Source organism: Rhinichthys klamathensis, unplaced genomic scaffold, assembly GCF_029890125.1.
Source record: "Rhinichthys klamathensis goyatoka isolate OS25496 unplaced genomic scaffold, OSU_Roscu_1.1 h1tg000019l_1, whole genome shotgun sequence".
Lineage (NCBI taxonomy): Eukaryota > Metazoa > Chordata > Actinopteri > Cypriniformes > Leuciscidae > Rhinichthys > Rhinichthys klamathensis.
This window is the reverse complement of record NW_026606570.1, coordinates 7,023,764-7,034,841: the sequence shown is the minus strand read 5'-3', so window position 1 is coordinate 7,034,841 and position 11,078 is coordinate 7,023,764. Positions and strand designations below refer to the sequence as shown.

At 39.1% G+C, this 11,078-nt stretch overlaps 1 protein-coding gene across 1 annotated transcript in view; it reads left to right on the top strand.

The window, feature by feature from the left end:
• Positions 1-11,078, top strand: part of setbp1 (SET binding protein 1) — an 81,479-nt gene continuing 70,401 nt past the window's right edge. Inside the window, exon 1 of the mRNA XM_056237574.1 lies at positions 1-537. The gene's annotated coding sequence lies outside the window, so the exon portion shown is untranslated. The remainder of the gene's footprint in view (positions 538-11,078) is intronic.

Here is an 11,078-nt window from a genome sequence, read left to right as displayed (position 1 = left end):
ACACCGATCATTATCAAAAACTACTGCGGGAGTCTAACAAGAGTCACATCACACTCGCTTAACTCCGATCAAACACGTCCAGAAACGGAAACGCCAGAGTCTGCATATCCCTGGATATTTGCCCTGCACGAGCGCTCGGGTCCGGCGTGTCATCTATAGCAGGACTTTGGAAATTATTAAGGATCGTAAGAGCAGATTTGTTTTCTCCGCAGTGGGAAGGCTCGATCCACCCCCGAGTCTGATGATTTGAGAGGGAAGCAATGCAGCGCTGTGACTGTGACTGTACACCATATTCCCGCTTCAATCCACACTTCATCTGAATCTGCAGACGCACTCCACTGGTCGACCGCGAATGCAACACTCTTCATGTGTGTTTTTCTGATGTTAAAAAACAAATCTCACCCGAGATTGCGACTGACGCCATTTTAAAGCGATAAAAAGCCGTTTGCTTGAGTTTGAAGGATTGTAAAGTGCTTGTCATAATCTAGTGTATGGATTTACTCTCGTAGACTTCAGCAGCAGCAGCTTCAAAAATGGGTGAGTTTAAGTTACCTCTTGCTCCATAAACCACCACACTTCAACGTGCAGTTTTGATTATAATCCCATTTATTTACGTTTCTGTGGAATTACAGCTGTATTTGAACTGAAATGATTGAAACGATGGGGTTGTTTTGAATTGGGTAAAGCACTTAAAAACTGCAGAGCTCCATTTTAACCTGAAGAAAAAAGTGGACTATCGCTTGTCTCCCTTTAACGTTACATGGCATACTCTAGTATATTGGTTTAATTTGACCCCAGTAACCAACATATTCATCAGTAGGCTAAGTTACTTATGGAAATCATAGTTGGGTAACAGAGTAAGTTACAGAAGGTGAATGTTTATTTAACTCACCCTGAAGGACAGCAGCATTTGCGACAGTGGGAGAAATACCCATTGCTGTGTGATTTTTGATCTATACATATAGTGGTATATTCTAACGAAGAGACATTATTCAGCGTAATTTACTGTAATCGTGGCCATGCATCAGTTTCCCGCTGATAGAGAGTAGGCGTGTGTTTGCACTATCAAGCGCCTATAGTAATTTCCACTATACGCCACCGTGTAGGCTTGCTTTCCATGTCACTTGTGTTCTTACTCATTAAAGACTGCATGTGTCTCAAAACCTTGCGAGCTGCCTACCTAGACAGCGTTTGTGGGCATTTGAATTTCCTGTGCTGCCTCAAGATGCTGTCAAGTAGGAGTCTCACTACTAGGTTTTGAGACACATCAGCGTTTTGTGTGAAATGGGTAGCAATGATGAAACTGTTGATCTAAGTGTTTGGTTTCCTATCTGATCTGTCATGAAGTTGCATGGGTAAATTAACCTTTGCTGACATTTACCAAGATCAGATATTATTCAGAACCTGAGGGATTTTAGATTTAAGTATTTATTAATGTTCTTCATACTTAGCCTATCTGAGCTTTGATTAGTATACTGGCCCTCATTTGATTGTCTGAAATCCTTGCCTAATTGCAGAAAGGGGAGGAGCTATGACAAGGTGATCTGATGGGTTTTCTCAGCATCTTTGACTTGAAACATGGGCTGTGTCCAAAATCGCATACTCTCCTGAGTAGGTACTTATTCTGAATAAGTAACTTCACGACCACTAAAAAATGTATGTGTGTGTAGAACGTAATCCGGACTTACTACATTCACCATGTTGTCATCATCATGTGACCTTCCAGCATCAGTTGCATCGCTTCACCTCCATTCACAAATCCTTTCCCGTGGCCTCATGGAAACTGTACATCGTAAGAATAGGTCAGAATCTCGCCGGAAGAAGTAGGGCATCCGGGTACTTTTTGCCTACTCTTTTATTAGTACTGTGAATTCAGACATACTACTTTTGTCACATACTGTTTTTCGCCTACTATATAGTAGGGAAGTATGCGATTTTGGATAGAGCCAGAATGTTCTCTAGGGGAAATTCTTATTTTTATGTGGAATATTGTAGTGTTTATTATACATGATTTATCAGTGCACATCATTATTTTTATCTTTTTGCTCTTGTAATCTTTAATCAGAATAACTTCATCTTCCTCTCTCAACGACATCTATTCTTTCTCCGATGACACGTGCACCGGCATGACGCTGGAAAAATAATCCATCACCTCCATAAACCTGTCACTCATTTGAGATCGCAGCAATTAGCAACTGACAACGATCCAATCAATTCCCTTGTTATGAATAAAATCAAATCCCAGCAAAATCAAATCCCTATGTTTTTTATTGTTCGAACAGCGGGTTCCCTCTGATTTTTTTCACGATAGGGAAGAAGTTGTTTAATGCCGACTTCTATGAGACCAATGCCATTTGAGGATGCAAGAAAAAATATTATGTTTTGAATATCGCACCTTAAAGGGATAGATTGCCCTAAAATTTTAATTCTGCCTACATTTACAAAAGATGTCTCAATATTTTTCGTCTATACATTACAATGGAAATCATTGGTAAGCAAAACTGGTTAGTTACCAGCATTCTTCAAATTGTATCATTTTATTTACCAGAGCAGAAAGTCATACAAGTTTAATGTATGGAGTGCATAGAGACATGCTTTCAATATTTATGCTCGAATATTGAACTTCTGAAGAGGATTGTGGCATTTAGCCTAAATCAATGCTTTGGTTGCGTCAGAGTTTGGTCAGAAGCTTTGGTTAAATCTTTATCCTCCTCGCTGAGGCCTTATGAAATGGTTGAACTGAATTGTAGGTCTGTGGTCAGAATCAGAAATGGGGGTTGTACAGAGTTGTGGAGTTTTGGTACAAAATGTTGATTTGAGTGCAGTAGTTCTGGCTATGAGTATCACTGTATAGTTGTTTAAAAATGGAAGAGAAACTGTTCTAAGTCTTCATCGTTTTATAGAAAGCCAATGGAAAAACCCAGGTCAAATGAGGAGACCGATCCATTTATCAAAACACAAACACATCTACTTATGGAGCGCTTGCCCACAAAAAGATTCCAGAAAACCTATTGTATCTGTATACAGAGTATACGATTACACAAAAGAACCACAGTATTTGAGCAAAGGATAAATCCAAAGTGATGTTGATGTGTGTGAATGGAGCTCCCTCTGTTCCTGGCTATGGCTAGTTGCATTGGAGGACAGCCAAGTCCTGACAGGAGACAAAGGAAAGAGGGAGATATCCAAGGACATATCTAATTTTTGGCAGCCGTTCCAAACCAAATATCAGAACAAGAACACCTTTTGGCAGTGAGCTACAGGAGGAGGGCCGTTTCATTTTTTGCTTTTTTTTTTACTACAGCCACTTTGTTTTCACTGCGGTCGAAATTCTGATCTCTCCTCAGTTTAAAATTGACGTTTTGGCAGAAATCCATTTGCTTTTGTCATCGCAGAAAACAAGACCTGGGCGGCTGGTTTTCTGCGAATTCAAGTGGGATTGGCTGCACATTTGGAAAAACTGCCGAAGAAGGATGATGTTCAGATGTTTCAGTTACTCTGGATGGTTGGCACCAGGGATTGTGATGACAGTGAATTAGCCAATTGTCAGCAGTTTTATTCAGAATGTTAATTTGTCAGTTTTGAAATGTGCTTAATCCTTAAATTTGACAAAAAACAGTAAACCTTATCTATTAGTGTAGAAATGGAAATTATTATTTGAATATGTTTCATACATATGCCAGTTGTGATTCAAACCACATTGAGGTAAAACCTCAACTTTGCTGCTGCTGAAGGCTGGCCCTCACTAAAAGATCTTATCAGATTTTCAAAATGTGAGAGACCACAAACATGACGATTAAAAAATAATAGATTTAACAGTTTTGTTCCTCTAGTGTGTGGAGTGTGCTGCGATGTGAACAGGAACGCACACCACACACACACATAGTCCCATCTGTGAACATCTCGCAAAATCTCTCACGGTCAAACGTGGTGTAAACAAACATGGCGGACGACAGGCAAGAAGAAATGGTGATAGTGCTGCCTTGGACTGCTTTTTACAGAAAATTCACGAAAAAACAAATAAGGTTTGGATGAAGTCGTGTTTTGCTTCAATCTTCTTTCAGCTCGCTTACTGATTGGGTATTGTTTCGTTTCATGTGACAATCTACAGAGTGTGTGCGTGTTTGTCTTTGGGGTCCCCCCTCCACAACAGGATTTATGATCGGAAATATTCAACATGGTGGATATTTATGATTTGAGATCAGTGCGGCCCCGACATTCTTCCCGAGCAGATTCAATCACACCTAACACGCCTCACACCACAGGAATATTTGATAAGATAATCTGTAGAACCATCAAGATAATCGTGATTTTACTTAGGATTGTTGGAAGGGGAGAATTGGCCCAAAATCAGCCTTATCAGACTATCTTGTAGTGTGTGGTGCCTTTAACAGGTAAAATCACAAAAGGGCGTTAGATCACATTTTAACAGCAGCTCTTATCTGTTGTAGGGTATGAAAACACTGCAAACTAGCAGCAACTAATACAGTGCTGCAGGAATTACGTATTTTTGTAGGCTAAAACCCAGAAATTAGTTAGCATTTTAGCACCTGAAGTCAATGGTTAAATGCCTGAAATAAGGTCTGTGTTTAACACAAGCTCAAAATATTTTCACTTTTTAGTCTACGACATAAAATACATCAGTAATACCCCTTTGTGAATTTTTTTTTTTAAGCTTTTCCTTGTCTTGAAAAAGGCAAATAGTGGCTAAATGGGACAACAAAGGTTGTCAGGTACATTAAACATCATCACGCTGAACAGGTAAACTCATCTACTACTAATCTGCTTTTACAGCCTTAATATTGTGTTTAAAATCACGCTCTTGCAAACTCTTCTAACTCAAACTTTCAGGATTTAAAAAAAAATAAAGACAGAGTTGTCGGAAGCTTAATGGTGGTCTTGGGTGATGCTAACTTTTGGGTTGGACATGTACCTCATCACTGCAGCGCTTCATAACGATTACCTCCAAAGTGACCCTTCACTAAGGCCCCGTCCACACTACTGCGTTTTCGTTTAAAAACGGAGACCTTTTGCTACGTTTGCACCTCCCGTCCACACTAAAACGGCAAAAACGGAGACTCAAAACGGAGAAGTTTAGAAACGCTACCGATCCGTTTTTCGTTTTGAATCTCCGGAGGGCGTTTTAGTGTAGACGGGTCCAAACGGAGAACTTTAGAAACGATGACGTAGTAGAGGCTCACGCTCTGCTCTATGATTGGGTGTCATCAGTCATGGCGTAGCCTATATCTTTGCTAGCAGCTGTTGTACAAGTAAATTCTGCATTTTACAACGCTATAACTGCCTACATGCGCCGGAGTCAAGCTATTATTCGAGCGATCTGTGACAATTCCCGTGTGCAGCGGCGGCGTTGACCGTACATGGAGCGTCGGTTTGGGGTTAACCCAGAGCATGGTGGGATCATTTTATCAATGAAGTTGTGTTTACACCGGCACGCGCATGCCCAGTGTTGGTGAATGGTCACGTGATTCGGGTTTTCAGTCGTTTTAATGTGGACTAGATCAATCTAATACGCAGCTAAAACGCTGGTGTGGACGGAGATCGTATTCGTTTTAATTATCCGTTTCTAAACTGAAACGCAGTAGTGTGGATGGGGCCTAAGACCTTGCCCACCTTCATTACTGTTGACGCTCAGGCAAGCTAAGGCCCGTTCACACCAAGAACGATAACTAAAGATAACTTTATAGTTGCTCCACACCAGTTGCCGATATCATAAGCATGTGCTTTTCTGCCGCTTTAAATGCTCAAGCTCGTTACAGCAGGATGGATTCTGATTGGCTGTCAGTGTTTTTATCGTTCATCAGCTGGATAAAAATCGTTCTGAAAGCGATTCCAACGATATCGTTTCTCTGTGCTGTTATCATTATAGCCATTCTTTAATATTGAGAATGATTTTTAGACCTATATCTTTATAGTTCTCGTCCTTGGTGTGAACGGGCCCTTACACAGCATTCCATGGGAATAAACAGGACATTTACGTGTGATTTTTCAGTAAAATATGCTCATGAAGTAAATGGATATTATTCTAATGAGGGCTGTGAAGTGAAGGATTTTTATCTGCCGTTTTTTCACCCAAAAATGAGATTCATTGACTTGCCCTCATGTTGTTAGAAATGTATGACTTGTGTTCATTTTCGAACTGAAGAGGAAACATTTAATGAAATCTGAGAGGTTTCTGACCCTCCGAAACAAGAAAGTCCATTCCATCAAAACTTTGTCTCTTCAAAAAGGGATCATAAAGGTAATCCACTTGAATCAAGTGGTTTAATGATCAAGTGGCCTTCTGAATTGCTTTAAATGATGAGCATTTATTCAAATTTGTATTTTTCAATTCACATTTAACCACTGATCAATGCACATACATAAAGAATGTCAGATATAATGAACAGAAGCTGAAACATGCAAAATGAGATTTTTTTTTTCTTGTGCATCAATCAAGAATAGTCAAGCTTTTGTTTATCATATTGTATGTGCTCTATTTTATGTGCGTTGATCCGTGTTTACATATAAATAAAAGCCTAAATGAAATATGTTCATCATATAAAGAGGTTGTGTCTCTTCAGAAGACTTGGATTAAAACGGCTTTGTCTTTATTATAAACATTTTCATGTGTGGAACTTTTGTTTGTTTGAACTTTCAATGGATGGACAAAAAGGAGGAGAGAATATTAAAACTGTTTTAATTTGTGTTGAGAAAATGAAAGAAAGTTTTCAAAGTCTGAGTTACATTGACAAGAATTTCTATGCAAGTGAATGGAGGGAGATTGACTCCCTTCTGAAGAATGTTTTTACCACATTCATTCGTAGTCCGCAATTTTGGTTATGAGTAGGGCCGGAATGATTACGAAAATACATCAATTTCCCTGGAATGCATCGCACTGTTTACATTCATCCCTAATCACCAGTAATGTTTCACACATAACAAAAACCTCTAGAGCAGATGCTATTGGCTCAAACGTACTCTGTGCACTTGGTTACAAAACACAAGTCCTTGTTGGTTGTTTAAAGCAGAGATGTTCACACAAGTCTTTCATCTAAAGTCCGAGTCAAGTCTGAAGTATTTAAGCTGGGGTCCGAGTCAAGTCTGAAGTCTTTATCACTGGAGTCTGAGTCAAGTCTGGAGTCTTTTGTCACGAGGGCGGTCTTCAGGATTACTAGAAACTTTCAGGCAGGTGTTCAAGAAAGCAGCTGGTGGTCAGTACAAGGCATGTGTCAAACTCTGCTCCTGGAGAGCCACTGTCCTGCAGAGTTTAGCTCCAACCAGCTCCAAAGGTGCTTTCGATCCCTTGGGTTTATCTTGAAAAAGCAGATCTACTACTAGCTACTAGCAATAAAAGTAACAGAATAGTGGGATTTTGCACAGCGCATGTTTGTGGTGGGAGTTTGCAAGAGAGATAGTGTGTGTGAATGTGAGGGGATGTTGTGTGTGTGAGAGAGAGGCTACGTCTAAACTAATCTGGATACATTTGAAAACACATCTTTTTCTTTTTTTCTTTTGTCCTGAGAAAATGTAGCTTTTTGAAGATGCTCTCCCAAGTGAATACATTTGAAAACAGCACTTTCACGTTGTAGTGTGGACTGTAAAAATAGTCATTTGAGAACGATGACACGTTTAGTCATGTGATGCATATTGTACTGATTGATATCTATGTTTATACCGGTATGTGCTATTAACTCTCACAGTGTTGCTAAAGATACACGTTACTGATCTTCATTACATTCCTGTAAAGATGACAGAAAATGTGCTCATAATGGCTGTCCTGGAGCAAAATGAGGGCGATTGTGTTTTAGACCATAGAATGCATGGCGATTTGAGTTTCAACTGAACGCGTCAATAAGTGGTGAGATATGTTGCTAATAAAATGATCGTGCAAGAAGAATAACGAGACAAATTTATTACGTCTGGTTTCTCAGTATTATCTCTGTGCGCTTTTATTACATTTTATGGTTGCGCAGTAAGATGATTTGAGCGTCTTCCGACATTTCAGTGTGGATGAGAAACTTCTGGAAAACGTTTGAAACCGCAAGTGTTGACGGAGAGCATTTTGAAACAAAAACAGTGTTTTTTTCAAAGGTGTTTAGATTAGTGTAGATTTAGTAGGGGTGGAACGGTTCAAATTGCTCACGGTTCCGTTCGTATCACGGTTTTAGGTTCACGGTTTCGGTACGGTTCGGCATGTGCTGTGGACTACTGGACTAATCGATTACTGTCAAATAAAAATAAAGAAAATAAGAATAAAATAAACAGTGCTTTTCAGGTTTTTCGGTTAGGTCTAACATTAGTTTTCAGCAGTGTTAATTTTGTCAGCAAATTTTGATTTAGTTTTAGTCTTAGTCTTTTGACTAAAATGCCATTTAGTTTTAGTCATATTTTAGTCATCTGAATTGTTTTAGTTTTAGTCTAGTTTTAGTCGACGAAATACAATAACATTTTAGTCGACAAAATCTACAGTAGATTTAGTCGACTAAAATATAATGGGTTTAGTTCAATTGTAATGTGTTAATTTAGAATTTCTCTAAAATTTCCAAACCATATACTCCCGGAGAAAACATCTATTAACCTATTAATATGAATGATTTTTAAGTTTGAACATGCAATACAGATACAGATTTAACTGCTGTTACTTAAAAAATATCTTAAAATGAAATAAAACCACTTTTCCTAAAGTACAACACTCTTTACAATGAATTATATATTAATTCCTTATAACTACTTACACATCATTCTTTATTCTTTCAAGCAGACATATTTATTTGTATGAATTAAATATAATTAATCCTTATTAAAGCTATTAACAAACAGTGAATGCTTTTCTCTTTTTCTTTTGTTGCTTGATCAAAATTAAGGACACGGACCGCATTAGGTTTATTGCCACTGTCACTTTAAGACGTCGGATCATGTCCAATGACATGCGGATACAATTGCACTGATGCACATCCGACACACTCACAGTTTAAGACATAACCAGCATAGTTTACATGAATACTCTCCAAAAAGGACATTTAGACATACTGTTGTGTATTTCTCCATTCAGACACGAAAGAGAGCTCAATTCAGTAGCCTACTCGCGCGCTGTAGGTGTATTGTGCATGACTGCACGCTTCGGGTTAGGTGTGTGCGCACAGAAAACCGCACCGAATAGAGCTCTTTTTTGCATCGTCACTCTTATTCAGAGATCTATATGTCTGCTCTACTCATTCTCCCAGACGTTCACATTTTTTAACGTTTTATGACCGCGGGGTAGATCACGTTACAGTAGCCTACAAATGTGCGCATCTACCACACACGCAGGACATCAGTTCTGACGGATCGCTTCCCAAATCGTCACTATCTAACATTTTCGTCTAGTTTTTATTCGTTGACGAAAATGTCAATAGATTTTCGTCATAGTCTTTGTCATTCAAAACTAGGTTTTATTTAGTTATCGTCTCGTTTTCGTCTGTGAAAAAATGTCGTTGACGAATAATTTTCGTCGTTATTTTCGTCAACGAAATTAACACTGGTTTTCAGGTACAGAAATTGAATAAAGTAGTCAAATGTAAAATAACATTGCATATTTGACTGTATAAATGAAAGATTAATCCTTATTAAAGGGACACTATGCAGCCTTTTTAGCTTAACTGAACAGCTTCAGAGTTATTGAAATGGTTATATAACTTCTTTCGAGTTGAATGGTGGGCGTCTCGACCCCCCCTGGTGCCTGTGAGCGAAAAAATCTCACTTGCAACTTCGGTGCGGTGGGCCGCCGTGCTCAGTGTCAGGAAGTATCGCGTGATATCAGCTCTCGCGATGTAACATATTCCTTTACGGCAACTGCACACATACACACAGGAACAAGGTATAGAGGGATGGAGTTTGTCACACTATCGTCATGGCTGAGCCGGCATATAAGATGCAGAAAGCTAGGAAAGCATTGTCGGAGGAACAGAGAAAGAGGAAACGGCAGACTGACCGAGCGAGGAGTCGGACACGAGCATAGGCATAATTTGCGGGTGTGTTATGTCCCCATTGAAACCTCTCGCGGCACGGATGTACCATTACAAACAAATAAACCATCTCCAGGTAACTCTAGTAGAGCATTCATTTCGTTCGTTTGTTAAATAAGAGGCGATCTGAAATGTGTTATTTTTGAAATCAAGTGACCAAAGTGCTCGTTGCCTCTGCGATCAGTGGTGCAGATAAGTTACAGTGTTCTGTTGTGACGCGCGCACTGTCTTCACCATAGACTGCACACGGACGCGCGCCTGAATCCGTTGCGGGGACTGAGAGACTCTATATTTTGTTATGGTGAAATCACAAAACCTAATGCACAAAAAACATGTCCCTGCTTAAAATACAACCACTAATAAACAATCGGTTTTGATGAGGAAAATAAACTATACTACTAGTTCATGGGGATAATTGTCGGATCTATGTATTTAATCACGTGAAAATTCTCACCACTAACAACATATATTATATCTCATTAAACGACAAATTAAACACAATGTACTATTGTATACTATGTAATAGGCCATGTCACGCTCTGAGTGAGTGGTATTTATGACAGTAACGTTAAATTCAAGTACTCCATAGCAACTCTAGGGGTCGCTGTTTGACAAAAACGGGATTCCTGCATAATGCCCCTTTAAAGTTACAAAAGCTATTCAATCAAGAGCATTGAAGGATTTCCTTGTCTTTTGTTGTTTGATTAACATTAACAACACAGACAACATGCATAGGCTGCTGTCACTTTAAGAAATACAGTAGCTAATGCACGGATCCAACATACTGATACTATATGTGTCTTTCTCGACTGTTACTGTATAAGTTCACTCAAGGCATAACAGATGTCTGCTAGGATGCTAATCAAAGATGGGCATTTTTTTTATTTTTCCATTTAAGCGCAAGACTTTAAAAGAGAACTCAATATTTGCGCTCTGTCTGAGATGTGTGCGCACTTCGGATGAGTGTACACACACACACACAAATCTTCTCACAGCGCGTGAGTTCTCTTTCGCGTCTTGCTCTTGAATGTTTAATTTGGCATGGCTTAAATGAGTTTAGTTTAAATGTCTGAG